We start from the raw sequence: 27,496 nt of genomic DNA, 5'->3' as shown, positions 1-27,496 counted from the left end.
TGCATTTATGTGAAATAAATGAACATGGCTGGGGTTATTCAACAGGGGTTTCCTTACTCCCCCATTCCTCAGCATTCACACTTTTTAAAACAAAAGCAACAACACAGCAGTATTATTATAGGGTTTTTTCCCCTCAGGAAGGCTGATAGTCAAGGAAAGTGTGGGAGGAATGGTCCAAACTCTTGTTGGTTCTACATTGCAAATAGCCCACTTTTTAAAAATAAACTGAGGCAGCCTGGAAAGGAAAAGAGTGAGCTGCATATCTGTAATAACATGTTTAAACATTAAAGAAGTGTTGGCGTTACTTTCCATTGAGGATTCTTAAGTTCATCTTACCATTTGTGAGCAGAACAGGAGTATGTGTTAAAAACTTAAAATGCACTGTTTAAACTGATTAAACATTCTCATTATATCTGTTTAAACTACTTTAAATTATAGAAATGTAATGCGTCCTTAGGGTAAACATGAAATAGGAAATTATTCATTTCAGATATGCCAGATACTTCCACTTTTTATGCTGAAATGTCCTTGGGACAACTACAAATACTATAATACTTGCAGATAGTATATCTGCAAATACTACAGTCCAGCATTATAGAATATAATAATGGCTCAGGATATGGCTCATTGAGACTTTTTAACTTACAGCAGCTGTTTCTTTGTGCATGTAGGAGATAGAAAATGCAGTGGGAGCAGGTTTCTAAGCAAATTACTGTGAAGGTATTCACACACCTGCATCAGTAAATGAACACACACGGCTTCACCATCAAAACATTTTTCCAAGGAGATAAGAAGCCATCTTTCCATGATCTGTGGGTGAGAAAGTGAGAAAGCAAATCCTACAAATATGGTAACTTGTCACAAAACAGAGAAGTTTTAATAGGGTCAAATGAGGAAGCTTGGATTAATTGAGGTTTTGCAGGCCTCAGAGTCATACTTGATAGATGCAAAATTTGAAGAGTGATTTTGCTGTAAGAATGTAAGAAGAGCCATATTGGCTCAGTGGTTCACATAGTCAGCTTTCTGTGGGAAATTCGTGAGCAGGACATCACTGCATTAACACTCTCTTGCTGATACCCACTGCAGCTGGCATGCATAGCCATACTGCCTCTGATACTGGATGTCATAAAGGTTAACAGATATTTCTTTTCCTGAGTTAGTAAAGAGTTCAATTCATTCAGCTTATGTATCAGGAGTACAATATTTTCCAATAAGTTTTAGAGACAATATCTGTCATTAGTGCAGGTAAAGAAGCTGCAAAACTTTAAAACATGCACCAGAAACTGGGAGATGCCTGCACTTGTCCTCATGCCTTTAGTTGGTATCCAGGCTGTTACCATGTCAAATTTGTAACTAATGCTGTCTTCCTTCTTTGACTTCAGATTTTTTAAAAAATGAATAAATAGGAAAATTCTTACTTGCAGAAAGCTATTAATTCTTCTTTTGCTCAAATAAAACAGTTTGTTAACCAGGCAGCACAAGAGCAGTACTTTATACTGTAAATGCTCATCCTTACTTTTGCATTCCCTCTGCATGCCAAAGAGTAATGAAAATAAATTAGAATATCAACAGTTGAATTAGTTCACTACTGACTTCCTGATATATGTCATGTGAAAATATGTCAGAACCAAACTCTGGCTCATATCCTGTGAGTAAATATTAAAAGAATCCTAGCCAAGTGGAGATGGTTTTGAAATGAATTAATGTCCACCCTATGGTACCAGTCTGACTTATGCAGACATCCCCCTTGAGATTTCTGTGTCTCAAGGATACAGACCTATATTCTACTAGAGTAAGCAACAGGTGATTAGTGTGAATTTTATTACTTGAAAGTTCTAATAGAAAACTACCTAGCAATATTTAAGGAGAGCCATAAACTTCTGCTCACTTTCTTTGCTTGGTACAATACAGTAGCTCTACAAGTACCACTCACTGTTGCCTATTTGTTTCCCCTATGCTTTTTGGAAAAAAGCTCAATAAATGTGTAAACCATTTTATATGTAGTAAAATAGTGTAAGAAATCACAGTATAGTCTTACTACCTAATTGCTTATAAATTACAAAATTCTTTGGACTTTATGAGAAACACATTATTGCTGCTAGAATTAAGATTAAAAATGCATTGCAGTGTTTGTAGCTTGTTTCCTCAGTTGTGGCTAAATTAATATTTTACTTTTAAAAACCAATGTGCCTTGTACAACAGTGATTTAGGAGAATCATTTAATTGTCTCCAGTTCCCGTAATTGTTCAAAAGTTCTTTAAAATATAAAGAGGTTTTTTGTTTGTTTGTTTTTTTGCTGTTCAGTAAATTCATCTGAATATTAGAAGTTAAATGTTCATTAGCAGTAGCATTTTGGCCTTACATTCAATTAAATGAAATTTTCCTTCATATATTAGAGTCACAAAAGTTCTGTTTTATTCTGTACACTTCAGAACTGTATCTTCATCAATTTCACTAGTGAGAACAAGTAGTACAAAGCAGCCAATGCATGTTCCTGTCAGATCCTTGTATATGGCAGAAAAAAGCTATTTCGGTTATTGGCTGCCACTGTTCTGCTATGTAACAGTTAAATGTGAAAATCCTCGAAGAAACTGTGCTGAATTTTAAAAGAATCCCTTCTGATCATGTGCCTTTGAATAAACTAGGTCATGAAACAGTTCTTCATTTCTTGAATTACTGGCATATCCTTTATGTTCATTCTGCAGAAGTCTTTGGTAAGCATGTGCTTGTTTCGGAAGTTGTGAACTTTATTTTGTTGTAGATTGTTGCTCTCTTAACCAAAACAAAAGACTGTAAGTCAAGGTGTCTGTAAAGAACAAGATGCACTGAGAATCAGAATCTGGATCTGTGCTTTTACGAAAGAATTCACACATATTGACTCTACTTATAGAAAACTACAATTGAATAATGCAATGGGAATAATATACCAGGAGTCTTTTTTGGATTACTGATATATATATGCATAATATTAAAACAGAATATTTTGTTCAGACATACCACTGTGCAACTGACTGATGAGTTTTCCCCTGCCTGGCTCACAGCTTTTCCATTTTCAGTGACACGTCTGATACTGAATCTGTATTTGGACACATTTAGAACATTCTTCCATTATCAGCACCTGAAGAGACCCATGAATTATGAAACTACATAACGGTCTCTAACTCATAGATATTTGCCACTGAGAATCAAATGTGATTAGTCAAAAGAAGTATATGGATACCAAATGTAAGGTTTGGTGCGTGGGTGGCAGGCAACTATGTTCAGAACACCAGGACCCCAGTACAGGTGCAAGGTGGAGTCCTGCAGCAGGTTCAGAGAGCCAGAGGCAGGTTTGTCCTAACAGTCCAGAGTCAAAAGCCAGTGAGATGATAGATTCAAGCAAACCAAGCCCAAGATTTCACAATTCAGAACCATAGTCCAAGAGCACAGTCCAAAGACAAGTTCTGGAAAGACAATCACATTGTAGAGCAACGTGATCTCGGGGAGGATGGGTATAGATGCTCAGGAGACAGGATCAGACTGGAGACAAAGATGGAAGCAGGAACAAGCTGGAGCTGGGTGGGAGTCCAGTAGATTAGGGCAGCAAGGTGGGCAAGACAAAGCAGGAAATCAGAACATGAAGAAGTCAGCTGGACAGCTCATGTTGCTGGAGCAAAGAACAGCAGTGCAGGGAAGCCTTTTATTCTGGTCTCCAGGGCCTCCAGCAGCTCTCCATAATTACTCATCAGCTATTCCCTGCAAGCTCCTGCAAAGGTGTTCTTGCTTCTACAGGTACTTGCAGGGTGACTAAGGCTCTGATCCTGACACCAAAAATTGAGCACCTAAGCACATATTTCTCAGCCTAGTTATAATACCTTAGTGAATAGCCTGGGAAGTAAGAAAGAAATGAAGAGCTGGAAGGAAGGAAGGAAGGAAGGAAGGAAGGAAGGAAGGAAGGAAGGAAGGAAGGGGAACAGCATCATTAGGGGAAGGCATAAAAAAGTTTTAAATAAATAAATTTAAAATTAGACTCTCCATTCTTCTGGATAAATAAATTGGCCAGACACATGAATTATAAAACATGACAGTTGCGGCCACATCTAGGTTGAGTTTGAGTCATGTGTGTTAGCAATTTATTGGCCATGATCCAACAGTGAGGGGCACAAAGGAAGTTGGGGTCATTCCATTGTTATAGTTTGGGATAGTGAAAATTTTCTGGGACTTGTGTAATACTTTCTTCCATAGGGGTCTAAGGTTATCTTGGTCTGTTACCATTCTGTTCATGACATGTGAATTGAACTTTAGGAATGAAAATTAACCCAAGGAACTTGATCATACTTAGAAAGTTCAAAAGTTTTTAACATACAAATGCTACATCAGGACCTTGTTTTGCTTTTATTGCTATGTGCCCTTTTAACTTTTCAGTGGAATTCTGATTAGCATAAACAGCAATGCTTCTTTGATAGCTTCAAACCACTAAAATGACTCAGGGAATCTTGGCTTTGATAGTTAGTTCACCCAAATTTCTTTAAATACCCTGACTGAAATCAGAGTAATAGGAAGAGTTTGACAGATTTTTTATTTTAATATTGGTGTTTTTTGTTCATGAAACATTAAACAGTCAAGGTGACCTTTAAAAAGGAATTTTGCTTAATCTAGTGTGTAGATTAAAGGACTGCTTGCTATTAGAAGAATTAAATGCTACTCTTGTAAAAGAAAAGCTGGAACAATCACTACTGTATAATAGATTTTGATGTCAGTAGTGTTCTTAAAACCCTCAAAGGGAGTGTTAAAAGCTGTTGCATAATTTGAAACTGAAGAAATATCTCTGTAGAAAAATGGAGAGGGAAGCCAAAGTACTACTGGCCTTAGTTGTTTGAGGGTCCTTTTTTCCCTAAATGCCTGTCATGTAGCCAATTGAAAAGAGTTTATTTGGATTCCTGCTGTTCAAAAATTCAAGTGTCATTAACACAATGAAAAAGGGAATATAAAAAGATGGGTCATCCTCGTAATCTGCATCCTTTAGAAGTGTTGTAGAAGGACTTGGCCTTTATAGATGCATGAATGAATTATTTTCTTTCCACTGTTAATATGCTCAATTGAAATTGCTTTCTCTGGGAGGACAGAAGGGAGTGAGTTTGTTTGTTTGATTTTCCAGTCCTTTTCATCAAAAGTTGGAAAAAGACCAGATCATCTCATAGGAGAATGAAATGCATACTATCTATGAGCCTATCAGATATCAGTTAACAAGGTAGAATAAGATGCAGTTTGTTTGCTGTTTACTTTAATTCTATACCACCCAATAGCTAGAACTCTCTAGGTCCTTCACAGATACAATAAAAATACAGAAACAATAAAAGGCAGTATAAAAGTCCAGTACCCAAATTTAATGCACTTCGTAAAATTCCATTCTTAAAATGTAAAATATCTAAAACAGTTTAAAATGTAAAACATCTAAAACAATTCTGGTATAACTAGATCTAATTAAAATGTAGAACTATGCTACTAAGAAAGACTAAAAAGAACCTTACTACAGTTGTTGGCTTGATATCAGTTTGACATGGGCTATCCTCTGATCAGCTTTCTGATGTGAACATTAATTAAACATAAATACACAGCAACTCAGCATTCTATAATGAACATATTGTAAAATTCAGAGTGTGTCCTGTTTTACAGAGGGCAGGCTTTTCTTTTAATTCATTTTCTGTTTGATGAACTGTGTGATACAACTCTGGTTTAAAGATAAAAGCCCATTATTACTGGCCACATGCAGCCACTTAGGGGTAGACTGCAGAACCCAATTGGGTTCCCTACCGTCATGTGAATGCCTTTATTGCAGCTATGTCACTGAATTCCCCACAATACTCTGCAAAATATGTCTTGTTGGGAGAATAACTTTCTTCCAAACCCTCCTAGCAGGTTAAGGAAGGATGATTCTGCTTGGAAACAAGGTGTATACTGTTGGGAATTGCTGGGAATGCATCTCTTTGACCACTTAAAGTTACAGCGGTGCAGGGGTGCAGTCCCGAAAGAGTGACAGAGTATCCAGTGCAGCCTGCACCCCTTATTTGCCCACCCTTATTGCAATGATAGTAATTTTTTCTAAATTGTCATTTTTCCATATAAATGAGCATCTGCAATTTTATGCAGATTAAAGTTGCTTTTCTGACCTCTGATATGTTGATGTATTTCCTCTAAGTGGCCACCCTAATGAAGCACCAATAAAGCAAATGTACAGTGTGTACCACCAATTCAGTATCTAAAAAGTAAAGGATTTTTCTGTCAAATCCTGTTACATCTCTTTAGAAAGTGAGAAAAAGCTGAAACAAATTATCAGTTTGACCTACTTTCTTTGGCTAACGTCTTGTTAATTATTTCATAACTCAATTTTAAATTATTGTTGTATCCTTTAAGGTAGAATCCATATTGCATGCTTATAAAAGTCACTACCTTGAAACATAAATATCTACTACTAACTCAAAATAAATGCAAAAGTATTCAGAAGAGCAAGTCATGCAAACAGTTGTAGAAAATGCATAATTTAAAGTCGATCTAAACTCTCTTAGTGTTTTGAACATTATAAGAAGCAGTATATGCAACAAAAATTTGGAAGCAAGGCATGAGTTGCTAAAAATACAGATTTTGATCACTTGGTCATTAAAAAGTCCATAGAAGTTCAGTTTAGTGCAGTATTGAATGGAAGATGATGACACTAAAGTACTGACAAAGCATTTCATCATACCCAGAGTCCCTGTTCCACCTACTTTCAGGTGATGCAATCTGTGTGATAAAATATTGCAAAAGCAAACAAAATGATCATTAACAGTGTGCCCAGTTTATACGTTCTGCAAATTCATTTTTTTAAAGTAGTGGTATACCAATGCAGAAATCCAGCCAAAGCAGGTAAACATTCCCCATTACTGTTTAAACTTATTTCTATTAGTTAAGTGTACATTCAGTTTCCCCAGAATCCCAAGTTAGAAAAGTTAGCAAATTTTGTAGTTCATTGATAACCTTTAGTTCAATCAAATATGAATTCACAGAACATAAGCCATTGTGAAGCACGGCTAAATTTTCATTTGTGAGTAGGGTCCCTATGTAGATCTTAATTCCCCTTCAAAGCCCTCTGTGAGTTCTAGCACTGTGCTGGATTTATACAACCAAAACCAACCCCTCAAGACTCTATTGACTCTATCTGAAGTATTTTTTAATGACATAAAATACGTGGACAATCTGTGGAAATACTGTGGAAGAGTAAAATATTTCTGTAATATAGGTAGCAGAATATCTGTACTCATATCACCTGTTGATCATTTTCCTTTTTCTGTTGCTTGAAGTTGCTAGCAATGATGGAATTAGAAAGACTGAAAAGATGACAAAGCTCGGCCTGTGTCTGTACATTGTGATCTCCAAGTGAACAATCAGTCATTTTTCACTGTTGGCAAATTCTCACTGTTTGCAAAACGGTGACATTAAGTAAAGATAGATATGGTTAGATTCCTTTTCCATAGCTGGTACTCCATGTAGAGCTTTCATCTTTAATAGCATTCCAGTTTTAATGGATGGCAGGTTTAAAAACAAAGCAAAAGCTAACACTGTTCTCACATGGGTTTTGCTATAGTTTGTGTCACCCATAACCGGGGATGTTGGTGCCTGCGACATTAGGGTATGTAGCATGTTCTACTGGCATGTTAATAAATGTCCATTTTACCCATGAGCGAGCATGAAATATTTCATGGATGAGGTTTGGCTATGCATGTCAGTCTGTCTAATACAGTTGGTACTACATCATAACAGAGAACTGTTCAGCACTGCAGTAACATATTGTGAACCTTCTTACTCTGAAATACTCAGTGGTAGCTCAAGGAAAACTGTGTAAATTAGTCCATGTCACATGCAAGCATAGAAGTGGAATTAGTAATTTATATTAATCACAAATGTTTCTCCGATTTCTATTAATGTGTAGATTGGTTGCCAGTGTGCTTTCAGGAATACATTTTTCCCCTAAATTGCCATAGGGAACAGGATAGTTATTATGAATGCTTAGATAAAGATTAGCTATTTTAGCAAATTGTCTAAGCAAAAAATGTATTTTACTGCAATGTAGTATATCATTACAGGAAGGAGAGGTCACTTTTTAATAAAAATTGAATTGGAAATACAGGAGACCTTAATTCTTTCTAAGCACAGAAACATGCTAGTTGACAAATCAGACAGAAGCCCATTCATTTCTAGATCCCAAAATCAGATTGCTACCTGTTACACATGCTAACAGTCTGTTGCTGAAGTGTGACTTCACACTGCCTATGCCAGTGCTTTGTAGCACTTCCTTGTTGTCACAGAAAACTTATGACCATTCTGCTTGCCGAAGGAAAAGACTAATTCAGTAAGTTTTGACAATCTGATATTCTTTGATATTAGAAAAAAATCAGGAAAAAATCATTTGAATACTGGAAAATGTATCATTCAGTGTAACACATAAACAAGGAACTTGCACATTTTAGCACAGAGGATACATGAAAATTTCCTTTCCAACATTGTACAGATGTTACACTAAGGATTTGTGCATCGTACAAAATGTATGTTATTTTTGCTTTTTTTATTTAATCAATTTATTTATTGATTAAATATATCCCAGCCTTCCATATAAAAATGTGTTTACAATGACCCACAAAACAAAATGAAAACAAGCAAAATAGCAGCAAAATAAGCAAGTATTGAACAGTTGTAATTAAACAATTTCTAAAGTCTAGGAGTAAGACTACTTAGTTTCAAGAAGATAATAAAGCAGGTACCACAAGTGGCTTCCTGAGAACATTTCATACATGGGGCACCACAAGAAAATCTTCCTTATTCGACTGTTCTCACTTTATATCGCATGGGTATCTGATGGAGAGTCTCTGGAGATGTACCTCCCCAATAGCAGACTACCTAGTATGGGGTTGGGGTAAGTACCGAAGTTCCAAGCATACAGGGCTATAAAAGTAAACACCACTACATTGAAATGTTCCTGGAGACTGACCAGGAGACAATACATCTGTTTCAACTGTGGTAAAATATGTTCACATTAACCTGTTTCAGTTAGCAGCATACTAGCCATATCTGAATAAACTGAGAATTCTGAAGACAGTCCAAAGTTCAGTCCAAAGTTTTAAATAACTGAAGGTTACTAGAGCTTGAATAACTATCCAGACCATTCCTGTCCAGGAGAGATCACAACTGGAACACCAACTTAACTGAGAGAAGGCACCCTGTCACCAAGGTGCCTTTTGTCTCCAAGGCTGGATTTAAAAGCACTCCCACAGTTGCAAACTTGGTTCTTTAAAGTGAACACAGTGCCATCTGAAACAGATTGAACAGTATATCTCCAAGCAGTTGAACTGTTTAGTACTTCCAACTTTTCTGCACTTAGATTCATTGTACTGGCCATCATTATGACTCCCAGGCACAGAAATAATCCATTAAATTTACTGCAAAGGTCTGAGTATTGTCAGCTTATCAGTGAAATCAGCAAATCATCTTATATAGTGTAAAACCTACACTGTACTTGTACATGCTTTAAAAAGGAGGATAAGAATGGAAATCCATAAAATAAAAGCTAAACAGTAGTTCCTCAGCATTAGAGGTTGTGTTAAGGGTTGGTCCACTCAAACGAACTGCAAATCTCTGGGAGGTCATTGTTCCCACTATCCTGTTGTCCATGAACACTCGCTAAAATAAAAGTAAGAGGCCCTGATTATACTTTTTCCTTTCAATCCTCCTGAATTAGTTGGCTTTTTGTCCACATGTGCTTCACCTCCTATTTTTGATACCTTGATTTCCCTGAGGGTTTTTTTTTTCCTGAAATCAAATTCCCTCCTTTCCCCTGCCCCATTTTAAAATTAGGTGTGTGCTTAGGAGACAGGATCCTTAAAAGACACAGGAACAGACTGTAGAGGATGTGTAAATTAGCACATACCTTTTTAATGTCTTGTAGACCTGGTCCCAGAACTTTTCATTATCTAGAACCACCCCTGCCTCACTATCTTCTGACCAACCAAATAGCAACAAAGTCACAGAAACATAAAGCTCACAATTCCCAATATGGAGAACCTATCCAGGAGTATTCCAATATTTATGATATTAAAAGCTGCTGAGAGGACCCAGAAAGTCAACACAGCCACATTTTCTTGTCCTTTTCCAGGCACTGAAGCAACCTAAGTGTGATCTCTGCCAAAAGCAGGCCTGAAACCAAAAACAGATAATAGAGTTTCTTCTGGGGCTGGATGACAACCACTCAGGCAAACCACTTGTTCAGGAATACTGGAGACCAAATTCCAGGAACAGAAGTATGTTGGTATAACCAACAAGACGCAGTCCATGAAGCTCTGCGCAGTCCCTTTCACATACTGCTGAAGGAAGCAGTATATATTAAAAACAAAAACAAAAAGAGATTCTATGCATTTTATTGCTTTCTGATATACAAATAGCACAGTGAACTGTGTGAACTCCATGTATACTTCTATTTTGCATTTTGTACAGTCAAAATATGAATTCTGAATTTGTAACTGTCAAAACTTTCCTGAATGATTGCGACTAAGCTCCATATAAGAAATAAGCATTTGGGACAAGGAAAAGCTTATATCAGGAGCTGGCAGTGCATCACCTGCCAAGACCTCTGGCAGCTCCTGCAAGGTTCCCTTCCTCAACCTTACTCCCCTGCTCATGCTGCAGCTGCTGCTTATCTTTATTTAGCCTGGAAATGGGGTTGATTGCAGGGGAGAGATAAAGGAGGAGGCAGCTAAAGCAACTGCATTTGTGTGCTGGCAGGCAAACCAGAGCGCAGACAGAAGTGGCAGCAGTGGGAGGTGGGGGAAAAGGAAAAGCAGTGGAGGTTGCAGAGTATAGAGGTAAGAAAAGGAAATGGTAGTAGGTGGCAGAAGGGGGGAGAGAGAAGAAGAAAGGAGGAGGGTTCAGAAGGGCCCTCAGAGGGCTAAAGAATCCCAGCAAGGGGTGATCAGAATGAAAGAAATCCCAATGGAAGCTGGGCAAGAAGAAAAAAACCCAGAAAGAGAAGGTAAGGAAATTATGTGCTGTCAAGTCATCTCTGACTTACAGCGACCCTATGAATAAAAGCCTTCCAAAAAGGACCTGTCGTGACATTCCTGCTTAGCTGTTCAGGTAAGGAGGAGGGCATTCTAAAAGAAATGTATACAGGCTGAAATGACTGCAGGATAAATTCACCCTTGTGCCTGGGAAAAAATGACAAGTGTGCAGTCCCAAAATGTTTGCCTATCCCTTGCCAAGCTCCTCCTCTTCTGAATTACCATAGTTCAATCCTGACCTGGGCAACAGTGTTCTTGTAGGAGACTTAAGGAAACATCCACACATAAATCCACTATATGTGATGGACTGTAGGAATGCTGTGGACATAATCTATCTTGACTTCAGCAAACTTTAGCCAACTAGCAAAGACTGGGCTAGATGGAACAATGAACAGGTGGATCCACAGTTGCCTACAGAACTGAATTCAAAGAGTACTCATTAATGGCACCTTCCCAGACTGGGGAGAGGTAACAAGTGGGATGCACAGGTTGAGTCCTGGACCCAGTTCTCTTCAACATTTTCATTAATGATTTGGAGGAGGAAGTGCAGGAAGGGAACACTTATCAAATTTGTGGATGATACAAAACTGGGTGAATGGTTAATACCCTGGAAGACAGAAAGAAGATTCAAGGTGATCTTGATAGGTTGGAGTGCTGAGCTGAAAACAACAGAATGACATTCAGTAGGGAAAAATGCCAAGTTCTGCACCTAGGTAAAAGAAACCAAATTCATTGTTACAAGATGTGGAATACTTGGCAAGTGAGAAGAATCTTGAAATTGTGTAGATCACAAGCTGAATATGAGTCAACAATGTGATGCGGCTGCAAAAAGGGCAACTGCTGTTTTAAGCTGCATTAATAAAAGTATTTCTTCCAGTTCTTGTGAACTACTAGTTCTCCTTTACTCAGCACTGGTTAGGCCTCATCTGGAATACTGTGTCCAGGTCTGGGCACCACAGTTTAAGAAATATGCAGACAATCTGGAAAGGGTTCAGGGGAGGGCCACAACAGTGATCCAGGGATTCGAAACAAAGTCCTGTGAGGAGAGATTGAAGGAACAGGGAACCTTGAGAATAAAAGACTAAGGTGAGACAGGATACCACTGTATAAGTACTTGAAGGGCTGTCACAAACAAGAAGGCCAGGAACTCTCCTTAGTTAACTCAGAGTGCAGATGCAGGATAATGACAGAAAGTGACAGAAAGCCAGGTTCTGGCTGAACATCAGGAATAACTTCCTGACAGTTAGGGCAGTATAATAATGTAAGCAATTACCTAGGGTGTTTGTAGGTTCTCCCACACCAGAGGGAATGCAAGATACAACTAAACAGCTATCTGAGAGGAACACTTTAACGTAGAGTCCTGCACAGTGTGTGTGTGGTGGTGGGGGAGACCTGATGGCCTTCTTGGTCCCTTTCAACTCTACAATTCTATGACTAGCAGAATTTTGTTTGGTCCTAAGTGGAACATGGACATTGAGGTAGATGGGTATCTCCCTCCATAAAATAAGTTAATTAAACTTTCCTTATAAGAGTTACAGATAACTTTCTCACTTTTTATGTGCGATTAAGCAATGTTACTGGTTATTTGATTCTTGCTCCAGTAAATGTATGTCCTTGTTAGACTTGCTTTGACTTGCTTTCAAGAATACTTTGCATTTAGGATTAGAAGAAAGGAAAGGAATCCATATCAAACTTAAGCCTCAATGCTCTTTACTTTGGAAATGAATAAAGTGACATCCATGTTGTAAACTCAGAGCAGTGTGGGAAAGTGAATAGCTAAAGTAAAGATGGCAAAGAGTAGATGGGAAGGGCTAGGCAACAGAGAAGGTTATAGTAAAAATTCAAACCACTCTAGAAATTAGGTAGAATGTACATCATTTTGAAAAATAATGACAGAGAGTACAGATGGCAGGACTGGGCAAGCAAGGGTGCTGTGAGTAGGGAGACCAGGAACAGAGGTAGCCTAAATCTCAAAAATATTAAATCAGCCAATATTTGACTGCTGCTCTCTACTGTTGGATTATATGCTGTGAGTTCTTGTGGCTTCTGCAGCCCACATTCTTTTATTTTTGAGAATGTTTTAGAAAACTAGAAAGCACCATAAGAAGCCGTTTAATATTCTGTAACTCTGCAAGCTATTTTGTAGAATACTGTATGAGCGATCCATGAATAATGGGACAGAATGTGTAGAGCTGATGAGAATGATAAGAAAGAAGTCAGAATGAATACAACTGGTCCTAAGAGCAATGCAGGGCAGGCTGTCAATACGACCTTCACGCTTTCCATGTATTCTATAGGCAAAAAAATCAATTTCTTCACATACAAGCTTCAGAGGTTTATCTCTATTGTTTTGTTGGATTAAAGAACAGGCATTACAAGTATTCTTAACTCTATTAGAATAAATTCATTTCTCTTCTCGTCAAGCATGTTTTCTGTTTTCAAGACAATAAAAACTTTTGAAAAAGGAAAAGGAGATGATCATAACAAACCCACAAAGATCAGACTGCTTGCTACAGAAGTTACAAACAAGGAGTGGGAGGTAGGGAGAAGCTCATTATGAGGAGATTAGAAAATTAATTGATCCGTGGCTTTGACAGTTCCCACTGGACATCTGAGGATTCGGCAAAATGAAAATGCAGTCTCAAACATGACATTCTTCAGTATTATTTCATTTTTTCCTTGACTAGCGCCTCCTCTGAAGGATCATTAAGTTCCAATTATTTTCAGTGAAATATTTCACAAGAAAAGGGCATGATAAAAATCTGCCATGGTGGTGTAATTCCCTAGAGAAACTTACTAAGTCTGTTATCAGGACTGTAAAAGAGAAGAATTCTATTCAGAATAAAACATAGAAACCCTGTGACTGGGAGTGTTCTCTTTCGCAGAGCACTTCAAAATTCAGTGATGAGTTTTACCTTCTCGATTGCTATCATGCAGTCGATGAATTCAGTGATAGTAAAGTAAGGTCTGTTGAACTGTCTAATGTGGATAGAAATGAAATCTCTATTTTTAACCACGCTTCTGGGAGAAACTGTTGGAATACAGACTTCAGTTTTAAATGTCACGGCATCTATTTTAGAAACTATAAAACACAGAGCATTCCTCTTCATCTAAAAATTTGGGAAGATGTCTCAGATAAATGACCTCAAGTTTATTTACTTTTTCAGGTCTTCATTGTTTTAACCCCACCTGTTCTATAGACTTAGGGTGTTGATCCATTTTATTTCATGTATTATATTCAAATCACTCCTTTTAACCTGCATGGAATCCAAGGTGGAAGATTAAGCCATAATCAACCATTAAAAGTTGTGGCCAAGTGGGGATTTGAACCTTGATTTCCAGAGTCTCAGCCCTAATTCTGTTTAAAATATAGACAGGGCCCATACAATTGCAGCCAGTGCCATGTAAATATCCTATTTTTGTTTTTCCTAGTAACTATGCTTACTTGGGCTACATGTGTATCGCATGATAGAAAGCAGGGTTGGTTCTGCTTTGGGGCACAGCTGCGAAGGGCCAAAGGTTAGTGCTTAGCCAGGTAGCATAATCAGTAGGCTTGGAGGATTTAAACATCAGCAAGTAGTGTTTCTTACTTTTTACATGAATTGATGCAAATGCGGGGAATGGGTAGATGGACTGGAGGACAAAAAAGTTTGGAGGGAAAGCTTAAACCTCCCAAAATGCCACGATCCTGATCCAAATCAGGACTGTGCATATTTGAAGGACAATAAATAATCTGGAGATGGGATCCACACATTGTCTTCCACACATAGCCTTCCTGTGTTTTCGTACCAACTCCATATTGTCTTACCGTGTGTGTGTGTGCACGCGCGCGCGCGCGCACACACACACACACACACACACACACAAATTTAATTTCTATAACAGCCCAATAGCAGAAGTTGTTTTAGCAGTTTACAAGAATTCTTAGCAGGATCATAATGTAATAAAAATACTATCTTTTTAAAACTCCATAATAGAACATTTAAAAAAACACTTCAGCAAAATTAAACCAGTGAACAGCTAAAACAGTGTTTAGTATGGAATAGATGTGTTAAAAACACCAGACATATTCCTATCAAGCTATTAGATAGGACATCTTTAAATACCTTAGCACAGAGGGCTGGTGCCAAAAGCATAAAGACACTTGTGCTTGCCTCATTTTGGGTGTGGGGAGGGATATTAGTGGCACCACCAAACAGGCCAAAACAGGAGGGATATTAGTGGCAACACCAAATAGGCCAAAACATGTTTTCCCTTATGACGTTTCAGTCCTGATAGGATTTATAGAATCTTTTGTAGCATTTTTGGTGAATCTTAAGTTTTCAAGAGAGGAGTTGTTTCCTACTCACATAATATTCTTAGGTTTTGTAAAGAAGGGGAGATGGATATTCAGAGCTGCCTTGCCTGTCTTAAAGATCCCTACTTCACTTTTAATTGAGCTGAATATTCCCTTTATCTGATGCTGGTAATGGGAAATGCAGTTTTATGACAAAATTATGTTGGTGATGACAACATCCAGCCTTGGGACATCATCTAGGACATTTCCCAATTTGGTGTCCTTCAGATGTGTTGGACTGCAATTCTTGTTATTCCTATCTAGCAAAGAAAGATCTGTTTTCATAGATCCGTCACACATGTCACATTTAATTCCAAGGTTGACCTGTTGCATAGGTCTAATGAGATACTCTTGCATTTTAGCTGTCTAAATCACTCTTTTTCATGGGATGAATAATGGTATTATGTACATGTTAGAAGCACCCCTATTTTTACATTGACTTGTTGCCAAGGCTGAATCTTGCAGGGAAAACCCGTTACTTTAAAAGAAGCTGCATTTTTCTTTCATGTTTGCTTTAGAGGAGACTCAAGGGGGCAGTGTAGATTGGGATCATAGCAGGGTGGCAGGAAGCTTTAAAATTTGTTCCCTGCCTTGGCCCCAATCCATATTGGAAGTGTTCATATCTTACAAAGCGTGTCTTCTGGTTAAAGTAGCCTGTAATGGAATGATCTGAAAGCCTGACTATTCATTAGGTCTTATTCCATACATATATTTACATTATGGTGCCATCTACAAAAGGTTTTGCAATTTCTGCTGTCTGGAAGCAAGATTTCTTTCCCCCACCCTTTTTTTCTGCCAGAAGCACACAATGGCTAAGTTCATACAATACCTTTAACTTCTTGGGAATTTTAACTATGCGGTGAGGTTAAAATGTGTCTGTACCTAAAGAATGATCAAGCTCATCATGGATTATGTGTCTCTTCTTTCCTGCTTTTCCTTTTTCCTCCCTCCTCAGTCTTCCTATAGTATCCCTAGAGACACTGCAGGAACATTAAGATGTCCCTTGAGCCATGGCAAATCATTTTGCACTGGATGCAGATTTTTTTTGTCTTTTTAAAAAGAAAAATTAAGCAGTATGCTACAGAGTTGTAATTCAGTATGGATACTTGTCCACTAACTGTACAAATTCTTTTTAAAGCTAGGAGTACAGAAAACACTTTTACTGCAGAATCCTCAGGGTTTTTGGGGAAGTGTTCATATGGCCCTCAACTGTCCTCAGTTTTCCAAATATAGATTTCATAAGACGTGCAAGGGCCCACCTCAAGAATTTGTAAAAAAGGAGTGCTTCAGGGACATTTGCTCAATTCTTTCCCTTCCAATCAGGATCCCCAGAGTTGGGGGAGTGCTAGAAAGCCCTAGCTCTCTTGTTAATTAATAATGTTGCTACCTAAAGAAATAGCAAGCCAGGGAGGGAAACTCCACTGTGTTTGTGGGAGGAGGGCAGGCTTGTGATCTCAAGGAGCAAGCCTGCCTTCCTACACAGGTGTTTCCCCAGGGTGTGTAGTCTTCCCCCTGCCCCCCGCTACTAGCAGAGATGAAAAAAAACTTCACCAGAAATTGTCACATGCTACTTGAGCACTTAGGGGTCTGAAAAAGGCAATTGCTGACTACCTCCCTGTCTAGATGGGCAAGCCTTTCTGCCACTCCTGCCAAGGGGCTGTGTGTGTGTGTGTGTGTGTGTGTGTGTGTGTGTGTGTGTTTACTTGACTGTAGTCTATTTGTTGCCAGGGTTCAGGGAACACAACTAGGCATAATGGGTTTATTAACTCCTACTACCAAGCTATGGCTAATTGGGGTGACTTATAAGCCCCTGTAGGAAGAGTGCTAGATACAGACAACATGCTAAACCACCATGGCAAACCTAATCAATGTAGATAGCTCATCTCTCAGAACCAAGGCAGGGTTCTGCAATCCATAGTTGTGCATTTATTCTGCCAAGCAGAAGTTTTATGTATTTAATTTATATGCCACCCAATAGCCAAAGCTATATAGACAGCTTATAGACAGCACATTAAAAATACAATATAAAATGCACCATATTAAAACATCTTTAAACACTTTATGATACAAAGTTTAGAACCAAATTTAAAACATTAAAAAGAAAAAACACAATAACTTAAGAAAAAAAAATAGAAACAGAGCAAGTCGGAAGGGGTCTTCTGCTCCATCTAGTCTGACCCCTGGCTGCAGCCAGCTCTGCTTATGACCAGATCTTGACCTGTTTAGTAGACTAATTTAATGCCTTGCAATAGAGGGCATTAATAGACTAACTGAATGCCCTCCAGCAGAAGACAGTATTTACCTGATGCTGAAAAGATAGTAAAGCTGGTGCCAGCTGGGCCTTAGCGGGGATCTCCTTCCCCGCTAAGGGGGACCACTGCTCATCACCCACTGAGTCTTCCTTGGAGGTGGCGGTTGGAGGCAGGCACCAGAACTTGATTGTAGTGCCCAGGTAGATGAAAGTGGAAAAAGGAGTTCCTTTAGGTGCTATGGTCCCAAACCCTGTAGGGCTTTATAGGTGTTGAATTGAGCTTGGAAGCATGTGAGCGACCAGCACAAACAGGGCAGAAATGGTATTATATGATTGGACCATCTGGTCCCTGTGACTGCACAAGATATTAATTTCATATAGATCAAATAATTTTATAATTTCATATTGAAGTAATTATCATGGGGAAGAAGACTGACCAGTATTATTTATATATGTATTATTTCTATACTGCCCACAGGCAAAACTCTCTGGGAGGCTTCTGCAATCTATAACAACACAATGATAAAAATACAATTAAAATCCAAGGGATAGAATAGACCACTGAGGAGCTCCATGCTGGAGAATCTGCAGTGCTGGTCAATATTCTGCAAGCACCATGTTTTGGAGATGGTCCTCCCTCTCAAGAACTTTGCCCAGCAAAGGAGTATTTGCTACTGGCCTGAGGTTGTTCAGATCTTCCAGATAAAGGGAGGGTTTCTTCAGAAGTGGTCTCACCACTGCCTCTTTAAAGTAACATGGGGCAACTCCCTCTTGCAAAGAGGCATTAATAACCTGCCTGGTTCAGCCAGTTATAACCCAGGAGGGCAAGGATCCAGTACAGAGGTGGGTGCATGACCCTGCCCAAGCACTTTGTGCATATCAAGCTGTACCAAGTGAAACTCATCAAATAAAACCAGAAACAGGCTGTACTCTCCGTAGATATCTCCATAGATTAAATGGCTACAGCAGTGAAGTTCAAGTGCACAGGTTTTTGTCCTGGAAGTGTCCGGTGAGTAAATTCCAGTGGGCCTAAGATGTTCTAAGACAGGGGTCCTCAAACTTTTTTTTGAATAAGTTTTATTCTTAATATATACCTAACAAAAAAAACTAAAAAGCATCAATCATTGAAAACATCAGACCTACTGGATCAGGCCCCCACCTTTTTTCTTTTTATGTAAAACTATAAACATATTTAAGTCTATGCATAATCCCATTTCTCTAGCCAATGATAAAAAGAGTCCTAGGTTTGATAGAAATCTGTATCTTCTTTCTCCTTCAGAGACAAAGTCAATCTGTCCATTTCCGCACAGTCCAAGATCTTTTTTATTATTATTATTATTATTATTATTATTATTATTATTATTATTATTATAACATTTCTATGCCGCCCCTTGCCGAAACCTGGGGGCGGCTTACAACATGATAAAATACATTGAAATACAATAGTACATAATAAATTACCATTAAATATAACAATACAAAAAATACATTGATTTACAAATACAAAATTAAAATTATCAGTATAAAATAAAAATATAGGAGGAGAAAGAGAAGGAAGAAGAAGTTGCCCAGGCCAGATCATATGTTTTAACAATTGAAATGATGTTTAAATAAAAAGGTCTTTACCTGGCGCCGAAAAACCAGTAACGACGGTGCCAGGCGGACCTCTTTGGGGAGTGAATTCCATAGGTTGGGCGCCACCGCAGAGAAAGCCCTCCTCCGGGTACTTACTCTCCTAATTTCTTTCATGGAGGGTTCCCGGAGAAGGGACTCTCCCGCAGATCTCAAAGGGCGGTCGGGCATATACGGACGTAAGCACTCGTTCAGGTAGCCAGGACCCAAGCCGTTTAGGGCTTTGTAGGTCATAATCAACACCTTGAATTGGGCCCGGGCTTCAATGGGAAGCCAGTGAAGCTGATGGAGGACTGGAGTCATGTGAGCATAACGCCCCTTCCCCGTCAGCAACCTGGCAGCTCTATTTTGCACCAATTGAAGTGTTCGGACTGTCTTCAGGGGAAGCCCCACGTAAAGCGCGTTACAGAAGTCTAGGCGGGAAGTCACCAGCGCGTGTGTCACCGTCGCCAGGCAGTCGTATTCCAGGTAGGGGCGCAGCTGATTAATCAGCCGAAGCTGAAGGAAGGCGTTCCTCGCTACCGCTGTCACCTGAGCTTCCAAAGAAAGCTCCGGGTCGAGGAGTACACCTAAGCTGCGGACCTTATCCCTAAGAGGGAGTGTTGCACCATTCAGGACCAGGTCAAATCCACCCTCTCCGAAACCCGATCCGCCAACCAACAGGACCTCCGTCTTGTCTGGGTTGAGTTTCAGTTTATTGGCCCTCATCCATTCCCTTACCTCGGCCAAGCACCGGTTCAGCACAGCCACTGCCTCATCTGGATTAGTGGAGAATGAGAGGTAAAGCTGGGTATCATCAGCGTATTGATGATTCCGCAGCCCACACCTCCTGATGACCTCTCCCAGTGGTTTCATATAGATGTTAAATAGCAGAGGGGATAGAATGGAGCCCTGTGGTACCCCATGGCATAGCTGCCATGACGTAGAGACATGGTCCCCCAGCACTACCTTCTGGAATCGACCGTCGAGATAGGAGCGGAACCACTGCAAAGCAGTGCCTCCAACCCCCAATCCCGCAAGTCCATCCAGAAGGATACCATGGTCGATGGTATCGAAAGCCGCCGAGAGGTCCAGAAGAACCAACAGGGATGTACTCCCCCTGTCCTTCTCCCTGCACAGGTCGTCGTACAGGGCGACCAAGGCAGATTCAGTACTGTACCCGGGTCTGAAGCCGGACTGAAAAGGATCCAGATAATCAGTTTCCTCCAAGAGTGCTTGGAGTTGTCCCGCCACCACTCGCTCCAGCACCTTGCCCAGAAACGGGATGTTGGCCACAGGTCTATAGTTAGTGGCCATCTCTGGATCCAGTGACGCTTTCTTCAGGACCGGTCGTATTACCGCCTCCTTTAAAGGGGCAGGCACTCGACCCTCCCTCAGAGAAGCGTTAACCACTTCCAAAATCCAGGTCCCAATCCCGTGCTTGGAGTTATTTATTAACCATCGGTAGGTAGCTCTTCACTCTTCCAGTGTTGGGCAAAGGGGTCCTCAAACTTTTTAAACAGAGTGCCGGCGAGGCGGTGGCGGTGGGCGCAGGCTGCCGAGGTGGTGGCGTCAGTCACCTGCGCAACAGGTGCATGCGAGGTGGCGGCTTGCTCGCACGGACAAGGCTGTGCAGCTGGCTGCCCCATGGCTGTGCAGCTGTGTCTGCATGTAGACATCTCCTATGCAATATGCTTGAATAAGTCCATGTTGCAGTAGCTGTTGCACAGTTATACTTCCATTTTGCATTTCCCCAAATGACCAGCCATCCAAAGTTTCCTGGCATCACTAAGAAATATGACTGTGGCAAGCATTTGGTGCAGCAACAGCAATCAGTACAATACTGACACCAGCCATTTCAATAAAGAAAGAAGGTACACAGGATTCAAATGAGACACCAGATACTGAAAGAACATTGGCAAGGGATCAGATAGCAAGGTGAAACTAAGGACATATGGTCTGCAAACTTACCCACTCCATTTATCACTCCAGACATCATAAATGTACACTCCTATGCATAGTGATATGAAATGGGATAATGCAAAATACACAGCTGGGCCATGCCAAAGTGATTCTGCATTCACAAAACCTCCTGCATTTTCCACATTAGGAAAAATAATGGGAAATTACTAGAAGATATGAGAAAACAACAGAACAGGATGGCAGCATCTAGAGCAACTCTGACTTCCACAACTGAAGCATGGTGAATGCACAGTAAAGGTCTTATGTGGAAAAGCTGTTATGTGGCATAAGAGAATGTAAATCATGTCATGAGTCTTAACTGCTTTTCTGAATTCCCAAAATATATACTGCCCACACTGGAAGCCCACAGGGGAAAAAATGAATATAATGTAAATTTATATTATCAGAGGTTCCAGGGTGAGGCAGTCTTTCTAAAAGGAGGAGGAAGAACTTACACTGAGAAGTGGAAGCATGACCCAACAGTTTCTGGTTTGTTGTTTCCAGATATTCAAAGTATCATTTGATGTTCTGAATCCAGTGAGATCTCCTATTTTTTTCCTTCAGTGTGTGCCAATAGGTGCATTTACATTGCTGATTTTGTTGTTGTTGTTGTTTCTTTGGTGTGTGTGTGCATGTGTGCTAGGGCTTAGGAGCATTCTTTCTGTCTCCAGTCTTGGTCTGGAAACTGAGGGAAAGCCCTACGTGTTTGTCATTCACAATCTTTATGCTTACTGTGGATTGTGGCACACATGACTGCTGCATGTAATTGCAGAACCTCACTTAGTTTGGAAATAGAATGCATAAGATTTATTGCAGTTATTACAGTTTGTTCCATTTTCTTTGCTTTCCAGTGTAGCATTGTACAGGCACTTGGAGAAGAGATTGCTAACTGAGGAAAGAGAATGGATATGTAGAGTATACCATTGCTGTTCTCCCAGCCTAGTGGTGCAGAACCCCCTTCCCTCTCTTTTCCCTCAGTTTCAGAGTAGAATGTCTGATAAAGTTCATTATGTATTTGGATATGGTCAGAAGAGCTTTTCTTTCTCAGTTGAGCAACTTCAACCTAGAACTTAAACATCTGGTTTAGGGGTCTTGCTTCCAATACTGAGAATGTAATCTGCATAATTAATTCACTCTCTTATTTTAGGGAAAAATGCATGTTCCTTTGTCTTGGTTTTCCAGGAAATTGATATAAGGCACTTAATAAATGTTGTGTAGTAGTTGGGACTGACAATAGAGATAGCCATTGACCAGGTTAATGACAGCTAATGATACTAATCAGGTTGAAAAATAAATGTTTCCTGGTACTCATCTATTATGAAACCAGGAATTCTAACCTTCCATAGGGAGAACCATCACATTGTATTATGCTTGTATCTAGAGCTATAGAGTGGGATAATGAAAATGTTGCAAAATATATGGAATGCTCCAGTCCTTGGCGCAGCTGTGGCAGTCGCTCTGCCTGCTGTGCTGCATAGCACACTGGCCATTTGTTGGCGAGTTCATATTTCACATGGCAGGGAATTGGGAAGACTAGGCAGACAGGAGAAGAGTTTTATTTGCAGTAGCCTATGTATCCCTAGACTCTGATTTGACATTAAACATCTGCTTGGTGATCTGTTTCAAGGCCACTTCCCTTCCGCCAACAAAGGTTATGACTTCAGGCAAGCTGTGCTTTCCCTGGCAGGGAGAAATTTGCCTGAAGTCTTGCTCTAGTAAGAATCAAAGCTCTCTGCTTCCAGAATCTTTTTTGAATTATTTTCAAAACTGATGGATGGCAAATTTATCAATACAGTAAATGTAATCATTTAAAAAAGTCACTGTTTTGTTTAATCTGTTGTCATTTTTTGCAAAGAATTTGTATGGCGGTTGCAGAGTTTATGAATATAGTGTTTACAAATATGTATAGACATTAACTTTAAAATATTTCAGTAGTTGGTCTGATACCCATTTAGGCCACATTGGAAATGCAGATATAAAATAGGCCATTTGTATTGGATTTTACCTGCTTATTTCTAGTTTGTTAATTTCTGTGTAACCCTATATTCAAATCTTTGTCAATACACATGCTAAAAAATGAAAAATGCAATTGCCTGAAGTAATCAAACATAGCATCTTTTTAATCTATGCAGGATAGGATCCTAATTGCAAATTTCATTTGTATTGCATGCAATGTATTTTGAGATTCTAACATGGAGTCCATTGAAGGACTGTCATCTTGTTCATTTTGACATACACAAATTAAATCCTTGTTTCCTGACTTTCAGCAATGAAGCTATTTTTGACCTCTGATTAATGAGGGTAATATGCGACTTATTTTATATTGTTAATTCGTTTTATATTTTTAGTGTATTATATTTTAATTGATGTTTTGTGAGCCATCCCGAGGCTTCGGCGAATGGGGCGGCATAGAAATTTTCTAAATAAATAAATGATTTATGCTTGTTAGAACAGTTTGTACCACATGATTTCTTTATTTTATAAAATATTTCCACTACTATGAAAAAACGTAAATGAATATTTGCATAGCTCTAAGGAGCCATATGAGTTAAGCTCCATATTTGTCTTCTGCAGTTCTTAGACCACTTTGCTTTAAAAGTAAGAGTTACTGCTTTTATGAAGTCCTTTTTCTATAAAGTCAAAACCTCACAGCGGTGCACAGAAAGCTAGCAGTATAAAGAAGCTAAGTAGAGTATTTAATAGAGAAAGCTAGGTTGTAAGTGTTTTTGTTCCTATGGAGCAGATAGATTTGACTCCATCTGTTCCATATTCATAACAAAAGAGCTCACTTACAAGAGGGCTGTCTTCCCCCGAGTAGCATAGTAATAATCTTTTCTTCTTCTTCTTCCAAAGAAAAGCCTACAGAATGAAAGGATATGGTCACTTCAGTTATCCAGAAAGAAGTGAACACTTCAGACCTGCTATTTTCCTGCAGCTCAGTTATAGGACAAATATTTTCTTGATGCATTTAAAATAGAATACCATGTATTCTCCCTGTAGGAATTCATCTGCAGAATTGCTCATGTTTCTATTGTTCAGACAGAGAGAGGCACATTTCAAGAGAAAGGGAAGATCTGGTTTGCACATAGCAAGAAACCACAGGATGTAAATTTCCCCATGGGGATTCTTGTTTCAGCAGCAGCTACCTTTGTAAATATTTGGGGTGCAACAGAGGTGCTGTGAAACGTCTTGCATACAAACCATGCTGAGGGTGGGTTTTGGAAGTAGTTGACCAGCCAGTGGCTCGACAACTATCCCCACAACCTATCCCCATCCTGCTCAGATATTGCAAGGAATCACAGCAGCGGGAACTTAGCATATCAAGCTCGTACCTACAGTGCTAGTAACCCACGGTGAGTTCCAGCTACGCGTAGTGTCTAAACTAGGTCAACGTGAGTATGGGGATATTTTGTGCATATGCATGTGTAAGCCATTCCATGCCGGTGCTACTTATAATTCTTGTAGGAGCAAATGAACGAGGGAGAGGGAGATGCTTTCAAAAAGATAGTGTGGGATTAATTGAATATTTTTAGGAATATCCCTGCAAATCTTTAGCCCTCAGGAAAGCCATCTGTGACTATACTTCTTGTTGAGTGCTCAGAGAAATTGTTGTATTGATCTGTAAAATTATATGGAATCACAATGAATATCTTTTTAAATGAGGCATTTTTAAAATGACATTCACATGCAAATAGTATTTTTCATCTGAATATGAAAAAAATCTTTTCAATGTGTTAATTCAGAATATTCAGCTTAAATTAAATGTGGTAATTTTTTATTTTTTCATATATCTAAGTTGAAGCACAGAAATAAAAACTCAAAAAGGTTTCCATCATTGTTAAATAATGCAGTAAAATTATATTTTTAAAGTATCCTTCACTATTGTACATCATAGTCCATCTTATTCAGGAAGGTCCCCAGCCCTCAGGCTCTGTGGACTGACAGCAGAAGTGTGCAGACAAGTCAGTTCCCATGAGCTTCCTTCTGCCCCTGTGATATTGGCCACCTACTATACTTTCACTATACTTTTATAGTGCAAAAAAGTAAAGAAGGGGTAAAGTTTCTGGGGCTCTCTGGTTGAGATAGAAGGTGATTAAGTGGGGACATTCTGCTAGGAATTTGCAAAGATAGGCAGTATGTGGAAAAAGTAGATGGAAACTTTTTTTGCGGTGGGGGGCCTTTCATGGTACTTGAACTTGGGGTCACCCAATGGAATTGATTAGAGGATTTAGACAGAGAACAGTAAATACTTATCTGTTTTGCCACCACAAAATATTAAGTTCCTTAGTTTAAAGGGGGAGTTGACAAATTCATGGTGGATGGCACTATTCATGGTAGATGGCACTAGCATAGCTACTATCAATGGTAGCTAAACTTGGTCTTAGGTTGTATGCTACAAAGTACCAGTTGCTGGGAATAACTGCCAACTATTGCATGGATCAACAGGTGTGATTTCCAGATGTTTGGGCAGTAACTCAGTAGCAGAGCACATACTTTGCATGCAGTAGGTTGCAGGTGAAATCCTCAACATTTCCAGATAATGATGGAAAAAATCTTTCCTGAAACCCTGAAGAACCACTGCTAGTAAATGTTGACATTACTGGTCTAGATGCACCAATGTTTTGACTTGGTCTATAGCAACTTCCTAACTTTCTAACCTCCAATGATCAGGAATGTTGACAGTTAAAATCTAGCTCAAATCTGCTTGAAGATAAATAATGAAGGGAAAGCATGAGCCTTGGAGCTGCCAATCAACAGTACCTGGAGCACAGATGGAACAGGAATACAAGTTAGCATCTTATATTGAGATGCATTGCATGTTACTTATATCTATATGTGACACACAAATCTATATTTGCAATTTTTAATATATGAGGATTCTTCAAAAAGTTTCTGCACTTTTTAAACTCTATTAAGAATCACATCACTTTTCTACGTAGTTACCTTCCTTTGTGATGCATTGTTCCCAGCATCATACCAACTTTTTAATGCCATCAGCAAAAATATATATAAAATATTGTTATAAAACATAAAAGTGCAGAAACTTTTTGAAGACCCCGGTATATCAGTGACCTCTTTTTTGGATGATGGATTTCATCATTTCACCAGCATGACAGTGCATAAGTGGCTGACTTCTGGAAATAACAGATGAATGCTATTGTCTACATGTCCTTCTTGTAGGCTTCCTAGAAGTGTACAGTTTCCCATTTCAGGAGAAGGAATTAACTTGCTCTAATTGATCAGAGAGCTGCTTTTACTTTAGACTGTTTTGGAGGCAGCACAGCTTAACTTAGTCATACATTATCTGAAATCAAAAGTGAATGGTAAAGAAGCCAAGTTTGCAGATTACAACAAATACCAATCAGCCCATGAAGCTCCAGAAAGATCTCTAAGCAGGGTATGAGGAACAAAATGCAAGTAAACCTTCAATGGCAATGCAAAGTGAAGCAAATCTAGGGAACAAACCATGATCTTAAAAATGATCCCATTATGCTATGATAATACAAAATATGAATTCAGTGTGAAAAATGAATAGGTTGTACATTGCATATTTGGGACAGAGATGGCTTGGTCACTCTGTATGATGACTTCTGGGAGAGAGACAGGAGGAGTGTGACCCTGTTGGTTCTTCCTGACCTCTCAGTGGCCTTTGGCACCATCAGCCATGGTGTCCTAGACAGGTTGGCGTGGGTTGGAGTTGGGAACACCACTTTGCAATGGTTCTGCTCCTACCTGGCTGACCAGGTCCACAAGGTAGTATTGGGGGACAGTTGCTCTGCTGCAGGGCACTTGCATCATGGAGTACCACAGGGTTCAGCCCTGTCCCTCAAGCTTTTTTACATCTATATGAAGCCTCTGTGGGAGGTCATTCAAAAGGTCTCAGCGATATGCTGATGGTACTCAGTTCTACCTCTCCCTATCCAGGTGAGACTATTGCCATCTTGAACTGGGGCCTGAGCTCGATAATTGACTGGATAAGGGTCTGAGGCTCATCCAGACAAGATGGAGTGCTACCAGTAGGGGGTCATCTGACAGGTTGGAGGGGCACTGCCCTATACTAGATGGGGTCAAACTCCTCCTAAGGGGCAGGGTCTGCAATTTAGGGGTGCTCCTGGACCTGCCTTTGTCCCTGGAATTTATTTATTTATTTAAAACATTTCTATGCCGCCCTCATCTCAACAAAGCCTCGGGGCGGCCCACAAAAATTCCAGGTGAACTTGGTGTCCAGGGGTGCTTTTCCCCAATTGCAGCAGATCTATCAACTTTGCCCCT

The 27,496-nt window shown here is 39.5% G+C and overlaps 1 protein-coding gene across 4 annotated transcripts in view; it reads left to right on the top strand.

Annotated features, from left to right (window-relative positions):
• EFNA5 (ephrin A5) overlaps nt 1-27,496 on the top strand; it is a 267,301-nt gene that overhangs the window by 207,073 nt on the left and 32,732 nt on the right. The gene's annotated exons all lie outside the window — the stretch shown is intronic.

The sequence above is a fragment of the Varanus komodoensis genome, unplaced genomic scaffold (genome assembly GCF_004798865.1).
Source record: "Varanus komodoensis strain SLA01 unplaced genomic scaffold, ASM479886v1 scaffold5, whole genome shotgun sequence".
NCBI lineage: Eukaryota > Metazoa > Chordata > Lepidosauria > Squamata > Varanidae > Varanus > Varanus komodoensis.
Note: the sequence above shows the minus strand (reverse complement) of the source record. Positions and strands in the feature narration are given on the sequence as shown.